Source organism: Schistocerca nitens, chromosome 5, assembly GCF_023898315.1.
Source record: "Schistocerca nitens isolate TAMUIC-IGC-003100 chromosome 5, iqSchNite1.1, whole genome shotgun sequence".
In the NCBI taxonomy this organism is placed as follows: Eukaryota; Metazoa; Arthropoda; class Insecta; order Orthoptera; family Acrididae; genus Schistocerca; species Schistocerca nitens.
Window position 1 is genome coordinate 770,127,252 of NC_064618.1, and position 19,665 is coordinate 770,146,916.

The following is a 19,665-nucleotide window of genomic DNA, read 5'->3' on the forward strand; positions in this document are numbered from 1 at the left end:
AACATGATTTAGCATATGCTACAAACAAAGGATTTGCAGAACATCATGTTGCAGATTGAATTTTAGCTATTGAAGCCAAGCAGTTATGTAAAGAAGAGATGTAGGTATAGGGCAACATATTGAAGCAATCACAATTCACAATCCAATTCATGTCAAACGTAAATTGGATTGTGAGGTACATCATTGGCAACACTAAAGAATCAGAAGAGAAAACTTGACAACTTTACGAAAAATTGTCTCCTATCAGGGTGTCAGCAGCTAAAAGTGCCTCAAAACAGAAAGAAGAAGCCATTTTAAATGCCTAAGGTTCTGCAAATACCTAATACATCTGATAGAGTTACCCAATTTCTAATTTCTGTGCTTGCAGGACTATCAGCTATTGATTGTTTATCAGAAGGCCATAACCTGAAGCCATAACCTGAACAGGGAAGAATGCACATAGTACAATGGAACAACTGTACGAGGTGAAAAGGCATATTAGGCTCATAGAAAATGTCACTATCGGGATACTATCATATTCAAAACCATTCAAGACTGTGATTCAGGTGTTCATAAAAAAACTTCCTAGCCATATTACCCACAGTCCTCATACAAATACATATGCACCAAAATCCATTAAAACATTCAGCAGCCCAAGATTTTGTAGAGTGTGAATGTCAAACTTGATGCCAAAGACCATTTGGAAATTCGAAGAATGTTGGACTGTGTGTTTAGATGTTGCAGGAGGAACTCTATCCCTCTGTATTCCACATTTTAAAAATTGAACAGAATAACATCTACTACTGTTACTCATACAGCAGTTTACACACACCTGTAAGTTTAGGCCACCACGTCACCAAGAAACTTGTGTTCCATTGTGTTTGACGCTACTGGAACATAGATTCATATCCCTGTCGACATTTCTGCCTAATGTTCCTCATAACCACAGCATTAAAACTGGCAGCACGCACATTAGTTGTCACTTGATGTTTAGGTGTGATGTTCCATATTTTTATGCAAATTACTTTCTGTCAACAGATCCAAGCAATATGGAACGAGATAAGGCACTGGTCGGTGTGTAAAACATCAACAGCATTCTTAATATGACTCAGACAAACAAAAAGCTACATCTAGGAAGTCCAAAAATTGGGGAAATACCCTCTAGCTCATACGGCACTGGCATTTTTAGCACATCTAGAAAACAGTCTCTAATGGTTTAAGTTATTTGCAAATATTGAAATGTTTAAAATTGAGATAAGAATGATGAAACAGGGAGTGGCCTTAATGAAGCAGAGTTTGTCAGGACTACTACTGTGTTTCTCAAAAAATCATGTTTTGTTGTAGGGTACTGATTAAATTTATGAGCCAAAATAACCAGTGGATATACTACCAGTTGATATTATTCATATAGAGCGTAATTTCGCAACCAGTTCATATCTCATCGACAGCTTAATACAGTCTGCGGATTTTTCACTACAGTGAGGGATGGAAACATTAATGATCCATATCTGTGTCTGAATATTTATGCATTATATTTTAATACACACCATATGTTGTGGTTTTATAGAATTATTATGGGTTAACCAGATCACTCGTGCAGATACTGTTGGCTCCCATCACTTCACTCAAATTATAGACTCCTGAATGCGTATATATTATTCGTAATTCACTTAAGAGTATTATGAGACTTAAGCAAGCATAAGATATTTATGAAATGTTATTGTTTGTAGGACACTTGGATAATATTATAGAAATATGTTGTTGGGATGAAATGATCACCAATATTTCCCAACTGCAACCTACAGCAAAAAGCTCTTGTATTGATACTAGGATTGGGATACGATGCCTTTCCGTATTATTAGTTCACCAAGATGCAGGTAAGAGAGCATGATGAGGCACTCAGCCATGTACTCTACCTCAACATATACTCCCCTGTCTCTGAACCATTAAGAGGAGTGGTTCAGCTTTATCTCTCTTGCAGATAAAATTGCTGCTGAACAAGCCTTCTCTAAGGTGGATAATGTAGATTTGGATGGATTTTGCTTTGTATTGTTGTTTTTGGCTTTCGAGAGAAGTGTAGTATTCTTCTCGAAAAAATGACAATATGCTGAAAAATAATATCTCCTAAATTCAACGTTAATAGTCTTAAAGCTTTTTAAATAAAAGATGCTTTACTAACATTCTGCATATTTATTCTTCATGTCCACATATTTATTTCGTAATATAATCACCCTAGTGATGAACACTGGCGATGAACGCATATCTTCCATTTAGAGAGTATTTAATTGATATCGTCATTGCAGACTTTCTAACTTTGTTAATGGAACCACAACCTGTTCTCTGCTTGCACCATTTCATCACTGCCAAAGCGAAGACTTCGAAGGTGTTCCTTAAGTATAGGAAACAGATGAAAACTAAGTGGGACCTAGTCGTGAGTTATGGAGGATGATCGATGACAGTGAGCTCAAAGCATAATTTTTTTGCAAATGTGTGGTCTGGCATAGCCATACTGAAGGGGAGGGTGTTCCATGTGTGGACAAACCCTTCGTACTCGAAACACGACAGCAGTGGTGGAAGGCTGCAAATATCTAGACGTGAAGAATGAAGATGTAGAATGTAGATAGCTTTTGCGTTACTTAAAAAAAACCTTAAGAATTTTTTCAAATTAAAAATTTATTGGCATTACTTTTTATCGTGTCCTTGTATGACACTATACACCAAACATCTAATGGCTGTGACCATTATGACTTTAGTGGCGTCACATACCCCATCAAGCTCCAGGACATATCTAAACTTTAAACGAAGACGAAGACGAAGACGAAGCTAGTGAGAAGAAGAGGAGGAGGAGGAGAAGGAGTACAATGTGCAGAACACGAACGACGTAAAGCTACAGTCATCTGACTTTTCTACTTTTCTGAACTAGTCAGTCAGCATCTCAGACACATAGATCCGCATTAATTCTCCGAGTTTCAGAATGTACACTACGTCTGGATCAGAAACATGCCAATTTCCCCCCCCCCCCCTCCACCTGAAAAAATAACATAAATGATATTTTTGTCACAGACATCTCTACTCATTTACTGCAAGCTACTATATTTCTATAACTAGATTCCTATATGTGTGAAAATACCAAGGCAAACAAGTTCTTTAAATTTAACATTGGCCAACTGGTAGGTGTTCTGCAGCTTCGAAGCTTTCACAAATTTCAAATGCTCCCTAGCTCATGTGACGGTCTGAGCAGGGGACACCACCGCCTCACATAGTATCTTCACAGAATGACATGTACCATATGTGGAAACTTACCAAGTTCTATGCCCATTTGACGCTATTATTAACGATTTCAGTTCATATGTCGATGATTATCCTACAAAATGTTTTCCCTCTGAGCTCCAACAACTTGCCAGGCATGTGTATGTTATTTATCAAACCAACACCTCCATGACCAAAATTCAAGAGAATGCACACTTGTATGAGAATACAGTTGATGGTCATATTTGCGGGCTGGCATTGGATAGAAAATCTGAAACTCCACGTAGAGTCCAATGTCATCTAATGGGGAGTTTCACAGCACAGCATATAGTGGGTGCAATTTCGAGAACCTACTGCCGTGACACATACACATTTTTTTCGACAATCTGAGCAGGAATGATACTCGCTTTATCATTGAACAGCTGAGTGATGAGGCTTGAGAAATTGTAAGGGCAGCATCGAGACTTTGATTATTGAAACATATATTTCTTTCTCAAAATGGATTTGATTGAAAAAAGGCTCTTCCTTCTGGACTCGCTTCGATTTATGCGTGCATCGCTTCAGAAAATTGCTGAAACAATGTGTCAGGAGGACAAAGACATCCCAGAAATGCAAGGTTTCACTGTGTGACGAAGAATGGGGTATTCTCATATGAATACCTGGATTCGATGTAAAGAATCGACCAAACCATGTGGCCCAGTATAGCAGTTGCGAGTAATGCCATAACGGATGTGGAGTGTGGGCATGTGGTGAAAGTTGTGCAGGAATTCAAAATCCCCAACGTAGGGGCATACGCAAGTGGACACAGACTTATGCACGGATATTATTTTAGAAATTTTGGAGTGTAAGTATGGATATACAAATGCTCAGTCCTGTCTTCTTAGAAGGCAAGGACTTTCGTAGAACGTGATGCTAAAAAGGATACATGTCACCATCATTTTCGTCTCGAGCAAAAATGGGAAGATGAGGATTGGCAACATATACAAAAAGTGGGACACCAAATCATTTATATTGAGACAAATAGCTTTTGTGTTGAGCAGAAAACAGAAACATGGCTTTTGAGCTTTTATGATAGAATACTTCTCTGACAGTTGTAAGCATACATGTCTTCTAGCAAACTTGCACCTATATGAATTGCATATCAGACAAGAAGACATGGTTACCAGTTTGTTGAGATTTCAGTGTAGATTTCTGAAAGGATAAGTAAAGGAAAAATGAACTAGAGTCATTATTTGGATGTTTCAGTCTTAATTTCCGTATTCAGTTTTCAAACTCATGAGCAGCAAGATATTGTGACACTGATTGATAACCTTTATAGACAGTGCTGAGGATGAAACAGTTAATGTGCACGCAGATGTTAATGCATTATCTGATCATGATGCTTGATGAAAACAGACAATATGACACCTCACAGGGTTAAGGAAAGTTTGCCGAAATCAGTGAAACTTATTAATGAGAACAGGATGGAACATTTAAGAGCAAGTTAAAAGAAGTGGTAATGGATGTGGTATATACACAAAAGATGTTACTGTGAAATTTAGTTGATTTCATAGTAAATCTGAGCCAATATTTGAAAGTTGCATTCCTAAAATATTACTCATAAGAGGCAGTCGCAATTTAAAAAGAGAAACATTATTTTAGTTATGTACAACATATGGAATCACATCAACAACTGATGTAAAACACCAGCAGGAATAAGGAAATGGGGTGGAATGCTTGAAACTGATGAACACTTCAAATGGAAGAAAGGTTCCATGAAATTCTTAATCACTTAACTCCAGCTACTTTTGCTCTTCGCATAGCTGCTAACACTGGATACAAACGTATCACCCTCCTTACATATTTTGGATCTTCTCACACAATAATGCGTTAGCAAAAGGTTTTCTGTGGTAACTCATCCCATAAAATAACCCTGATCGCTCATTCATAGCGCTGTCAGTGGCACAGAAAGGATATAACTGTGCAGCAAGAAAATGTGCCCAATAAAATCAGAAAAATCTTCTTTCTCCTGGACGACTCCTTCTATTTCATTACTGAAATTCTGTTTAAACACTGGCGGTCACTAAAGAAAAAAAGATATCTAGTTGCATGAGTTGGACTAAACGACTCATTTTTTCGTACATATCAACATTAATGCCTTAAACTCACTCGTTGAGCATCATTTCTGTCGCTTTGAGTAATCAGCTTACATATGTTAAACAGGCACACCCTGTGACAACTTCTGCAACTTCTGGCGACTGGAGGTAATTGTTAAATTGTATAACTTTCAAGATGTGACTAGGTTCTGATGTGGATTATTTCGTGAAGGCAGAACTGGCTTGTCCTACAGTTTGCATCACACACTTACACACACACACACACACACACACACACACACACACACACACACATATAGAAACTTGTCACCTTGCTGTTGCAAATAGTGCCATGCAATCGTTCCATCTCTAAGTTGATGCCTACGCTGAAGGTGAAACGAGATACATAATGCAATACAGAAACATATGTCAGCGACTCAGTTTGGACATGAAACTTAGTACAACCACCCACACTATCTCCTTCAATGAGTCATGCTGGCTGAAAGAGTATGTAGATGTCAACACTGAAATGAAAGATCTCGCAATGTGCCATTTTCATAAAGATTTTTATTGAAGTAGTGAACAATCCAGTATTTGGCAAAACAATGGAGAATTTGGGAAACGTTTGCAAGATTTACTTATCGTACCTCTGAGATTTGAGTTTTGACGCAAAGGATTATATTGCCAGGACAAATTTCAAACAAGCCCCTGTCTTCAGTCAAGGATTAGTCTCTCTGGAGACGGCTAAGGTTTAAGTAGAATTCACAAAAACAGTTTATGTTGGTGTATGTAAATTGTACCATACCCAAATATACTTGTACCAACATTACTTTGAGTTTGTGTGATCTTATTTCATGGATATAGACAATCTCATTTACTGGGTGAAAGGCTATATATGGAGTAATAAGGTGCAACTCCAACAAATTAAATATGTACAGGTATGTTGCCTATAACTCTTATGGCATAGCTTCTGAGAACAAATAGGTTATCAGCGTCATGAAAAACCAGGTGAATGGGTTGCAGATTGTTGAGCCTGTGGATCTCAGATCAAAAATGTACACATACTCTACACACACACATATACCACTCAAATGTTAGCAGAGGATGCGTTTCGTGCAGCTTCAGCGGCTGCAGTGACAGATAATTAGAAGGATAGGCTGTTCGATACTTAGCAGTCATCCTTCTCAACCTTCACATACGTTGTGTGAAATAATCATTTGATCTTGAGACCACGTGGTACATACTGTATCGGAACTGAAAGGTGGTGTGTTGCATCAAGATGACAACCAGTTCCTCTATGATGACAGAATCGAGGCCCTTCCATTACCACACTATTCACTTTTGTGTTGGTGAGTGGATTGGTACTGGTTTGTATATAGCATTCGGGTGTTTGAGTGTATGTGGAATACTAGTATGGACTGTATGTCGTGGTGTGAGTAAGTGTGTGCGCATATTCGTGACTAAGTTGACTGGCTGAACTATATATATGTACTATGTAAATGTCCGAGTTTTTTTGTGTGTTTGTGTGGAGTGGGGGTTTGGTTGTTTCCAACTGCTGTTACTGCTAATCGTAGAAGTCAGTATTATTATTGTCTCATTTCCCAACTAAATAACAAAAACTTCTATATATTGAGATTGTGGTATAAAAATATCCCTGATACTGTATCAGAAAAAATGATTATGTAAAAAATTATCCTGAATAAAGAATATTCGTTATGAGAAACACCTATAAGGAAAAAATGTTTAAAGTGTTGTAAGGATTTCTGTGGGATACATAGTATATACAATTTTTCTTTACTAGGAGTATCATAAAATGTAGTATCAATGTGTACATATGTATGTATGACGTAAGTATAAGAACTATGTATGTCCAAGGACTTTTAGTGTACGAAATGTATTTCTGCATTTATGTGTGTGTAAGTCTTCTTTTCATCATTAAAGAAAGAAAATGATAACAAAAGTATTTTTTAATCAGGAAACGTTTGTTAGAAAAAATAGGTATTGTACGTAAAAACTAAACTAAACTAAAATCCTCCCGAACAGGCCATGAAGGCCCAACGGTACGGACCGGCCACCGTGTCATCCTCAGCCCATAGGCGTCACTATATGCAGATATGGAGGGGCATGTGATCAGCACACCACTCTTCCAGCCATATGTCAGTTTCCGAGACTGGAGCCGCTACTTCTCAATCAAGTAGCTCCTCAGTTTGCCTCACAATGGCTGAGTGCACCCCACTTGCCAACAAAGCTCGGCAGACCGGATAGTCACCAATCCAATTGCTAGCCCAGCCTGACAGCGCTTAACTTCGGTTATCTGACAGGAACCGGTGTTACCACTGCGGCAAGGCCGTTGGCATTGTACGTAAACTAGAAATGAATTTCTTATAATATTTATCCCTCTTATTAATTACAGGTAGATGCGCACCTTGACTGCCTCTAACTGAGTAGTAACCAGAGATGGTTACCACATGGAGGACCAGGGTTTGATTTCTGGTGCTGTCAAGGATTCCTCCTTAGTGGAAGGACTGGAACGGCATGCAATCAGCCCTGTGATGCTAACTGAGAAACTACTTGAATAAGAAGTAACAGCTGTGTGGTCTAGACATTCGGTAAAACAGCCAGGCAAGTGGTGTACTGACACTACATCGACATGATGCTGAGTGATAGAGGATGACATGGCAGCCTGACGACATCTCTTGCCATTCAGAGCCTGGAAGAGGACCGTGTAAACCAAAACCTTGATCCCAGCCTACCTTTGATGTTGACATTCTCACTACATTGATGAGACCAAGAATGACAAAGCTCAAGCACCTCATTTTACTGAGAAAAGTGGGTGGAGGAGGAGGGGGTTTGTTGCCATTTTAACTTCCTTTTGACCTAGAGAGAGAATGGGGTAGGGGTTTGGTGTAAGGGTAACTTCAGTATAGATCATTATCTGTCATATAACCGACACAGTGGATGGGTAGCTTCATTTTAATGTCTCCCAGTTGCCCAAGAGATGTGGAAGGGCAAGTGAGAGATATAGGGCTACAATCCAAACGGGTTTCTCGTCACCATTTCATTCACAACCTCTCGTTTATCGTCTGATACTTTTCTCCTTACTCTCCCCTTTTCCGGTCCTCATCTCCTATCCCTGGATTGGCTTCCAGACTCCCTTGAAAAGGATTCAATAACGCTACATGCACAATTGTCGTTCTCACCGACAACTGAATCTTGACATTTACTGGCGACGTAATGTCTACCACTTGGTATAGAACCTAAACATTTGCAGAAACGTCTTTGTCATTGCCTTTGATGTATACCAAATTGACAGCGTCACCCAATGGCCGAAATTACACTCTGACATTCTTGTGGTACAGGCCACTGTTTCTTTCTGTTTCTCCAGTGCTCCTGTGTTTGTCCTTCGTACTCTATTTCTAATTTCCCTCATCACTCTCCAAATTCCTTGAAAGACTCTCCAGTCTTTCCTTCTTTCGTTTTCAATATGGCGCACGGAGATTTCATTTTATGACCACATACTACATCATATGACAATAATTCAGTATTTGTTGTATGCTGTTAACATCCCAGTTGGTGTGATATGAGTCGACGTAGTACCCAAGCATCTTCCCGATCGTCCTGTGCACTATTTCAAGTCTTCTGTTGGCATGTGGATGGAGAGGACTCATACTTAACTTACACAATTCCTTGAATAGATCTGGCATGGCTTTCGTTCTTTGGTCTGTTACTGTTGTTTCAGGCGCTCAAAACTTCAATATGCATTATTCACAAGTGCTTGTGCCACTGTATCTACCTACTGGTTTGCCACCATGACGATTTCTACGTATCTCGAAAAAAGATCTATGATTGAGAGTGCATACTTAGTCACTGCAGGTGTATTACCGCATGGACCTAAAACATCAATCCCCAGAAATTCGAGCGGTGCTAATGCTTTAGGTAACCTTTACAATGGTAGTCTTGTTTGACACAATTCCGCACATACTGGTTTACGCCTGTCCACCTATTCTTCCACCAATACCTCTCTTCTACTCATCTGTTGATAGATCTGCAACCCCACGACCCACTAATACATTACCTTGAGCTTCTGGTAGCGCTCTGTTCCTTGGCTTCCCTGGTGCCACTACCCACGGTCCCAACTTTGTTTCTCTGCTTAGCACCCCGTCACGCCTGCGAACTATTCTGACTGCTTAAAATACTGCTTACATTCGTCATTCGCGGTCTGTGCAATTTGGCATTTCTTTTGCTGATTGGCCCCAGTACATAATACCGCTACTTTTTTTCTTAATCCGTCCGCATTTCCATACTTCTTCCCTGGATACGCCGTGACTTCCAAATTAAATTCACTCAGTCTTACAGCCCATCGCGTCAACGTACTAGAAGCATTCTTTAACCCCAACAACCATTTTAATGCTTCATGATCCATTATTACTCTAAATTTTTTACTTTACAGATAACATTTGAAATAAGTGATTCCATAAATAAGGCTTAACATCTCTCTCTCTCTCTCTCTCTCTCTCTCTCTCTCTCTCTCTCTCTCTCTGATGTGGAACTATTTCTTTCCGCAGCATTTAGTTATGCTGATGTAGAAGTTACTGGATGTTCGATACCTTCTACCTCTTGTGCCAACACACAACCAAATGATTGATTTGTACATCACATGACAAAAGAGATAATCTATTAAAACCTGGATATTCCAATACTGGACTCTATGTGAAAGCTTCTTTGAGCTCCCTAAAAGTATGCCGGCACTCTTCTGACCACACATGTAGGGACTGATGAAGTACGTTTGGTCCTATAAGAACTTACCACAAATTTTAAAAAAATCCACACTAATTTAGACCCATTTTTTACTATTTGGTCAATGATCACGATTCCTAAGAACCATTCCTACTCCTTTACTGATTGCGTGTCAGGGACTTCACAAAGAGCCCTAATTGGTCTTGGGTCTGTCTTAACCCCATGTTTACTTACTGTACGACCTATATATGCTGCCTGTTCCCTTCACAGAGCTACATTTTTCTGTATTCAGTGTTAACTTCGCCATTCTACCCTTAGGAATACTTCCCTTAATCACTGCATATGCTGTTTCGACTCATTCGAACAGACGATTATGTCATCGAGATTAACCAAGCATTGCCGTAGTTTTGAACTTCTTAATACTCCATCCAACATTCTCTGAAACGCTGCAGATCTATTTTTTAATCCAAATGACATTCTTCTGAACTGATAGTGAGTAGGTGGACAAAGCAGGATTGAGTGCATTTTGTTAGTGCAGGTTGCGTACATCAGGGACAGGTAAACACTCAGGGGGAAACCTATTGCTCTCCTTTGATTGACAGGTACTTAATCAATTGTTCTCCTTTGATTGGGAGGTACTTAACCTATTGCTCTGTTAAGTGCTTTTCCACATCACCCCAATTTCCTTTTGTTTGGCAGGCACTTATCCTATTGTTCACTCCACCCCTCCCCCTCTCCCTACCCCCTACCCCTCCCCCTCTACAAGTGCACTTTCAGGTCTGATTCATAGGAATAGGTTGCCCTCTCACTCTTATCAATTTCGTTGACTGCTTAATTAAATAGATCAATTCATTAACGTCTCTGATGGCAAAGTTCCATGCCCCCCCCCCTGCCATTTCCCTGGTGGGAAGCTCAAATTCCATCAGGACAATGCAAGCTCTACCAACCTAAGAAGATGGTGGGAAGATAGGTATGTTGGCTACCTCCACTAACTTAAGTCATCTGACCACTACCTCCTCCTAGGGATTGGATAGAAATTTGAAATTTGGTGGTAAAGAAAGGCCAATTGGGCTATCTCTACTCACCTAAGAAAATGGTGGGAAAGAAAGGGCACTTGGACTACCTCCACTAACCTAAGTCATCTGACTGCCATCTCTTCCTAGGAAATTGTAGAAGTGGACTCGACCTGTGCTGGACATAAATCTTTAATTTGTGTGCAGTATTTATTTAAACAAACAAAGGCCCTTTTTTTCTTTCTCCACATGAGACCTTCAGCCAAAAATAGTATTTTATACAGCTAGCCATATTTCACCCACAATTAAACCTTGAAAAGTACCCTACATATCGTCAAGTATGGAAAGACTCTTACTCAATCACACTGCTGTCCCACTGAGGACAGGAGCTGTGCTGGACATAAGTTTTTAATCTGAATGCACTGTTTATTTAAACAATTAGAGGCAGTACCTCCATCCAGTGTATTAACCACTATGTCCAGAGTCCAACTGACCTAGTACATAGTACTGCCACCAGAGGGCACTGTTTTCCATTCCTTGATGTAATCCAAGATGGTGGGGGGAAATGGCGGGAAACTGTGTGGTCGCCATGGGATCCAGTGTCCAACTGACCTAGTACACAGTTCTGTCACCAGAGGACACTGTCATCCCTTCCATGATGTAACCAAAGATGGAGGTCTGGTGGTGGAGAGGAACGGTTTCATAGTTGGAAATTCAAGGGTATAATCTTTATTTATGTATATAAAAAAAAAACAGCTTGTCGGGGTTGGATTTCTCTTGTTCATCATCCTCTGCTGTTTGCAAACATGTAGGTCTTGTAAGAGGTTCAAACATGGTGCATAACCAAATGTTTGGCACTGTACTCTGGTGTCTTAACGTAATGTTTGGCGCTTTGTTTTACACTTAACCTATTGTTCTGTTAAGTGGTTTACCATGTCACCCCCACTTCCTTAAACTATTCTACCACTTTTGATACCAAATTAAGTGATTAGTTATGTCCTCCCAATTTCTGGTACACTTTTCGAATTTCACATGCTCTTTAACGAAATTTCTAGTGCATTATATTTCTACAAAATTATGCAGATTAGCCTAGTGTTCTGCACTTAACGTGATGTTCTGCTCCATATCACCCACTCACGCATACCTTCCCATTAACTATTGTACCGCTAACACTACGTTGACAAAAAATTATTGCAAATTAATCAAATCGATATTTTTCATATGGATGGGGTAGTTTTTTTTTTAATTTTCAGCATAATTGGCGGTTGAAAACGATGGAATACAGTTTAAACAAAAGATTGCTAGTAAAAAAACACATCCCACCAATCGATGGCCGACGCCGCTGCTTACCCCGCCGCCGCCGCCCCCACCGCCCCCAGCCACAAACCTACCCCAGCCGCAGCAGCCACAACACGCTCTGGCGTCCATGGCCTGCCTCCCTCAGGCTAGCGGTTTAGGTCTGCTGCAACCAGGCTGCTCGCAGTGGCCAGATTCCGTAGCGTCTCCTCCTCTGCCATAAGGTCCTCGCCGATCACGTGAGGTACAGCACATACCCCTGTCCACCTAGCCATTGGAACTCGAAGGCACACTCACACTGATCCCATACGTGAAACGCCTCTGGGCAGTGCGGGTGTTTAACGTTGCCGACACTATAACTGTGGATACTGACGTCACAAATCGCGCTATAGAGATCTGTTCCAGAATAGCACAGATGGTTACAAATAGCCCATAGCTACCCTAATGGGACATATGAGGTGTGTCCAGCCATGCTTACCTGACCCAGCGTGACTGACACCTCTCCGAAAAATGTCTGCGTTGCGACTCACCACCTAAAAGGTTATTGTGATGTCACATTGCTATGTAAAATAAAAGCCAAGTCCACCTCTTGGAAATTGTATATCGTCCCAGAAATAATTTTGTATGAGCTTTCGTGATGTCCCAGCTTGTCTTCATGGCAATTCTTGTCCTAACAGAACCTGTTTATGAAAACAGAGCGGAATAACGCCGAATGCATTCCTCCTGATGGTCCTAGCGCAGCACCCCGTCCAAAACTTCTTACCCTTCCTCTTTTCAACATACATAAACGTTCTAACCACTATGTAGAGACTCCCATATCCCAGCATAAATGATTTCTTGTGAAAAGAATGGAGCATTATGATTAGCTCTCTCAAATATACCCACAGAGTTACTGACGTCGCCGGTGTGGAAGCACTGTCCTACTATTTTTTTTCTTGCTGTAGACGAGATTTTCTGGCGAAAAAAAACTATTTTATACAGCTAGCCATATTGCACCCACAATTAAACCTTGCAAAATACCCTACATATCGTCCAGTACGGAAAGATCCTTCCTCAGTCACACTGCTGTCCCACTGAGGACAGCAGCTTGAATATTAGAGCGCAGAACAGATCTCCAACCCAACAATATATCACTGTGTACCGTGTCGATGTAGTAAACATACAATTCGTATCCTGCACCATCCAAATAGCCATTTTACATAATTTGTACATTTACCTGGTAGACAGACAGCACCGTATACATTCTTCGCAGTACTAGATATTTCGCTGCGAGGTCGGTGGTCATCCGCCCCCGACGGGTGACCAGAGCACACTCAGTGGACTCAAGTCACTCGCAGTCGAACTCGTCCCCCCTCGGCACAAACGCATTACTGGTTCTGGTCTGAACCTGTTTGCTTGCTTGCTTTTCTACACCCATCTTCAGACGCTGGGATTACAAGAACACATGAATTGGCGCATGGTTTGCCATAATATTACGGCATTTTTGGGGTACATCATGATATCAAGCACACATCAGTATCCTACAGGCCGCTCACACAACATAATTCTGAAGATATAGACTGGAAGTTATTTCTCAACAAACCCAAAACTTTAGCTAGATGGGGTGTGCTGTAAGCCACTGACTAACTAGAAACTTGTCACACCTCCGAAGACATTTACATGGAAGCTCGGAAAAAATTGAGAAAACAGATATTTCCACTTGCGAATACCGATGTCAGTGATGTAGGCGGTTTCAAATCATCCTTATAATTTACAAGGTCAACTAAGGTCTTTCTCACGTCTAGAGAACCGGCAAATGCTAAATGCACACACCACAATCGAACTTCTCTCAACTAAATAAAGGCGCAAATGTACAGAAGCAGTCAACTAGACAATTTACATTGGAGGGAATAACGGTCTAGCGCAAATAAACCTCCATATTCAATATTCTCAGAATTCCATGCAATCGCGAAAGCAATCTAACACATACTAAGTATTAGTTCGCTATACAGTCGTCTAGAGAACGATACGATTAAGTCATCTACATTACTTTACTCCAACAGGCCTCTACATTGAAGCAGCTCCTACAGTTAATGGGAAACTGAATCACACCTGCAGGTCACTGGCACTGCACACCAAGCACACAAAGATAGAATCATCATCCTAAGAAATGGGCCACATATATGTTTTATCACTGTACTTACAATTAAATGTTACGATAAAAAATCAACAGTGGGTGGACTTGTCTCATACGTTTTTCTTCAAAGTGCCACCACTGTTTCTTAACAAGAGATGTTCAATCTTCTTACAAACCACCAGGTGTTAAAGAACCCGATCCCAACAACTACTGTATTTTACTGTCACAAGCAGTCTTGGTTCTACATGTGCAAGCACGTACCCATGTTAAAAGCTATCCAGCCTTATAAATCCACGTATGACAATACCTATGAATTATGTCGTTTCCATCAAATGGTCAAAGCACAGTGTTGTCACAGTAACTCAGCTTCGTCTGTTTCCACACAGGTTGCAGAAGGTGGTAGATGTAGCTTTCTCCAACATCTACTCAGTTCTGTATGAATGATGTAAAACGGCTGATTCTGTATGGTGCAGGATACGAATTGTATGTTTACTACATCAACACGTTATGCGATGATATGTTGCTGGGTGGGAGATCTGTTTCATGCTTTAATATTCAAGCTCCTGTCCTCAGTGGGAGGACAGAGTGATTGAGTAAGAGTATTCCCATATTTGAGGATATGGAGGGTACTTTGCAAGGTTTAATATTGGGGGCAATATGGCTATCTGTATAAAATAGTTTTTTGTGGCTCAAAGTCCTATCTGCAGAAAGAAAAATAACTGCCTCTAATTGTTTGAATAAATACCACATGAAAATTAAAGACTTATGTCCAGCACAGGTCGAGTCCTCTTCTACCATTTCCTAGGAAGAGATGGCGGCCGAATGGCTTAGGTTAGTGGAGGTAGCCCAAGTGCCCTTTCTTTCCCATCATTTTCTTAGGTTAGTAGAGATAGTGGCCTATTTTTACCACCGAATTTCCAATTTCTCTCCAATCTGTAGGAGGAGGTGGCGGTCAGATGACTTACTTTTGTGGATGTAGCCAAATGACCTATTTTCCAGCCATTTTGTTAGGTTAGTAGAGGTTGCATTGTCCTGATGGAATTTGAACTTCCCATCAGGGGGAAATGGCAGGGGGGGGCTTGGCATATTGCCACCAGAGAGGTTAATTAATTGATCAATATAATTAAGTAGTCAGTGAAATTGATAAGAGTGAGAGGGGGGCCTATTCCATTACTGTAGACCTGAAAGTGTACCTGTAGTAGCGAGGGTGGTGGAGGTTGTGGGAGGGGGAGGGGTGAAGGGAACTATCAGGTTTAGTGTCTGTCAATCAAAAGGAAATGGGGATGACATGAGAAAGCACTTAACAGAACAATAGGTTAGGCACCTGGCAATCATAGGAGAACTATAGGTTAAGTATCTGTCAATCAAAGGAGAACAATAGGTTTGCCACTGAGTGCATACCTGCCCCTGAAGTAGGCAACCCACACTAACAAAATGACCCACCTCTGCTTTGTTCCCCTTCTATAGTGTCCTTAGGGCGCTAAAAAGTGTTTCTTTGCGTCGATCTTGCGGTGAAACCTCTATCTGGTGATAACTACTCTTCATATCCGTTGTTGATAAATACTTGCATTGCACTAAAGGAACTTTCTTCAGTTATTCCATGTTTCAGTAGTTGATAGATAAATTCCTCCAAAATTGGGTGCAAGTACCTTGGCATTGTGTTTGGTGCTGTGTAATAGGTGTAGCTGGTAGTGGCCCTTTAGGAAAAAATATATCCTTAAATTACAAAACCAATTTTTCTGTTCGTTCCCTATTACTTTTCTGTAGGTGATTCACTATTTCTCGTAATTCAGTTTCAATGGAATGCAGCGATTTTCTATAGCTAACAACCGTAGTCTTCCTCCAGGATATCCATATTAGTGATTAACAACCGTTTGTCAACCCTATGTCCTCTGTACTATAATGATCTATAAAAACAAGTACCTCCTACACCATTTACTTCATGTACCTGTACAATACCTTTTTTAACTAAGCAGTCGGCCTGATCTAATATTTCATTCTCTTGTAACGGTTCCACCACACACGAAATTCCCACTGGCAAGCTTGACTTTACATTGACCCAAAGAGATTGCCGAGTACGCTTGCGTACACAATGATGTTAATGAAATCTTAGCGTAATCGTTCACGGTTTAGTCGACTCTTCTTTCGCGACATACTCTCCTCGCGACATCGCTACTTTGGTAACTAACTGAAACCTTTCTACAACAAGATCCACCCTATTCTGCCCTTATTCGACTATGGCCCAGTGCTGATATAAGGAATCTAATCCTAGAATCATGTGGTAACCCTCATTCACATGTGGCACAATCTTTACATATTATTTAGATTGAACCGTATACAGGCAAAATTCAACGTCTACCTGTCCTAACGGTGTGACATCTTTGTTCCCCACTCCTCACAATCTGTACCTAGGGGGGTCCCATTGCTTACAGTTCACCAGATCACGACTGGTGATGGACACATGCACCACTGTGTCCAATAATGTCCTGCAACCCTTTTCGCCTGCTATTCTTCTTATCGCATAATCCACCTCTACATACGGTTTCGTAGCATCCAATCTTAAAGAGGTTCCCGTTGGTATTTAACACCTTATTCTTCCCCTGTCATCAACCTATAAAACTAGTGCTTCTTCTTACTTTATTCACATCACCCTGAGGTTTGTGCCACTGTCCCCTTCCATGTCTCGTTCGTCCACACCAGAAACATTTTATACTAACTGCAAACACTGTGCGTTTACCTTGCATTCGAGTCGACAAATTGATTTCCTTAACCTCTGTAGGTAACCGTACTGCTGTTTGTATACTTTTTGACATTTCAGCATGCAATCCTGTTAAAAAAAAAATAATAAAAATAAAAGCATCGAGCGCTCTGCTCAGCTCCTTGTAGAATAATTTCATTCCTGTTTAATTCATAGGCACAACTATTAATTTTCCTTGTCCTATATGGAAATTTCTCTTAGTTATTACCCCAAATTGTTCCCCATAGTGCCTCGCATTATTTGGTTTCGTATATTTCTGAAATAACTCTTCTTTAAATTTTTCGACTGTTTTGGTTCCCATAAGAGCTTCTGTATACCCTACATAATTTTTAGCTTCCGCCACTAGTCTCAATTTTGCAACACCCAAAAATTTCTTATCAGGAAAACCTTCCATCACAGTCAGATTTTCAGGGTCTCCCACAGAATCCTGCACGTCCTCCGTAGCTTTACCAGAGAGAGGAGCAATTGAACTTGCGATTGGCAGTCTGCCCCCCCCCCCCTCCCCATTGTGATGATTGCCATTCTACCGACCGACGTGGTTCTGTCCATGACAACACTAATTTTTCCGAACTAATAGTCACAAGACAAGCAAAGAAATACATTAACTTAATTCTTGCGGTTAATCACGAGCCTAGCCATATTACGACCCCAACTGTTACATATATAACATTATAACGGAAGAGATTCCATACGGGGCACTGAGTGGCCCTGAAAGTTACACTAAGCACATGTAACATATTTCTTCTGTTACCCAATATTTCTTTGCAGGGACCTTACTTGTACTATTGTTCGAATGTTCTACATCTGTGATTGCCCTTTTTAGAGACGACCGTTCCTATCCAACTGAACTGCCTACAGTGATATTTCTTAGCACAATATACATATTCTTAGCGAATTTCAAACACTTTTCCTAATTTCGCAGCGCTGCAGTATCCAACATCCTCCTACATTGGTTCTTATAGATGATACTCTTTAAACTACTCCTCATCATCACAAAATTTCGATCTGGATCTGCTCCTGGGCATGCCTTACAATCCAGTATCTGATTTCGGAATATCTGTTTGACCGTGAAGTAATTAAAAAATGTTCAAATGTGTGTGAAATCTTATGGGACTTAACTGCTAAGTTCATCAGTCCCTAAGCTTACACATTACTTAACCTAAATTATCCTAAGGACAAACACACACACCCATGCCCGAGGGAGTACTCGAACCTCCGCCAGGACTAGCCGCACAGCCCATGACTGCAGCGCCATAGACCGCTCGGCAAATCCCGCGCGGCATGAAGTAATTATTCAGCTGGAATCTTCCCGTGGATCCAGGTCTTTTCCAAATGTACTCCCTTTTCCTTGCAATTTTTGAATACAGTATTCGATATGAACATCTGAAATATACTACAAAACACATGAGTAGTCCTCCTATCTCATTCCTGCCGTCAGATCCATAGTGTTCTATAGCAATCTGTTCTGTTTCTTCCCCGACAACTGCGTTCCAATCCTGTGTGACAATTATATTTCCATCTTCTTTTAGATACTCTTTTACATACTATTTCCTCTCTCTCTATTCCTTTCTGTCTGTGACGTCGTCATGTACAAATGATCCATCGTTGTCGGCGTTGCTTTCCTGTCGTCTTCCTATCACTGAGTTGATAACACCCCCCTGCTTCCCGGGATTTGCGAAATTACAAGTTGCAATGACCGCGAATTATGAATTTTGACCCGCGTCTGGATAAGGCATCCGAATCCGAAGTAAATAATGATTATTACGCGGGAAACAGGAGACGTTATAACTTGATCGTTATTGAATGAGTAATTTCATTCAATAACGATTGGTTAATGTAAATAATTTGGAAATAAATATTGCCAGTGGAAATTTTGCCGAAAGAAATGATTAAGTTGTAAAAGCAATTAAAAAATCGGTCACCAGCTCAACTGATGAGCGACAGTACTGTTAAGTACGTGAATAATTGTGTCAAAAATAAAGTTGACCTGTTTGTAGCGCAGCAGGTGGAGCGGGAACTTTTACGTAAGTGCTGTGTCAGGCTCAGTAGTCATATAAAACAATGTCATAACGATCTAACTACACTTATTTTGTTCATAATTTGTCAATTAAGTGCAATGCTGACAACACAGATAATTATCTATCGAGATTTTGAATAATTACGTACTCTGCACAGTTTAATCTACTGATAATGAAATATATTGCCAATAATTGATTAACTCTGTTTTGACTGATAATAATACCTTAATTGGGGGATTGTAAGGTGGAATAAGCTTTATAGTTTCATGAAATATCCTTGAATTAACTTCAGCTGAATATGCATTGAAATAAATCTTAATAATCAAATTTATTACTTCAGTCTATTATTACGTTACTACGGTTGGCGTAAGCTTATTAAGTGCAACAATTAACTACGATAACCAGTCTGAAATTTACTCTTCAC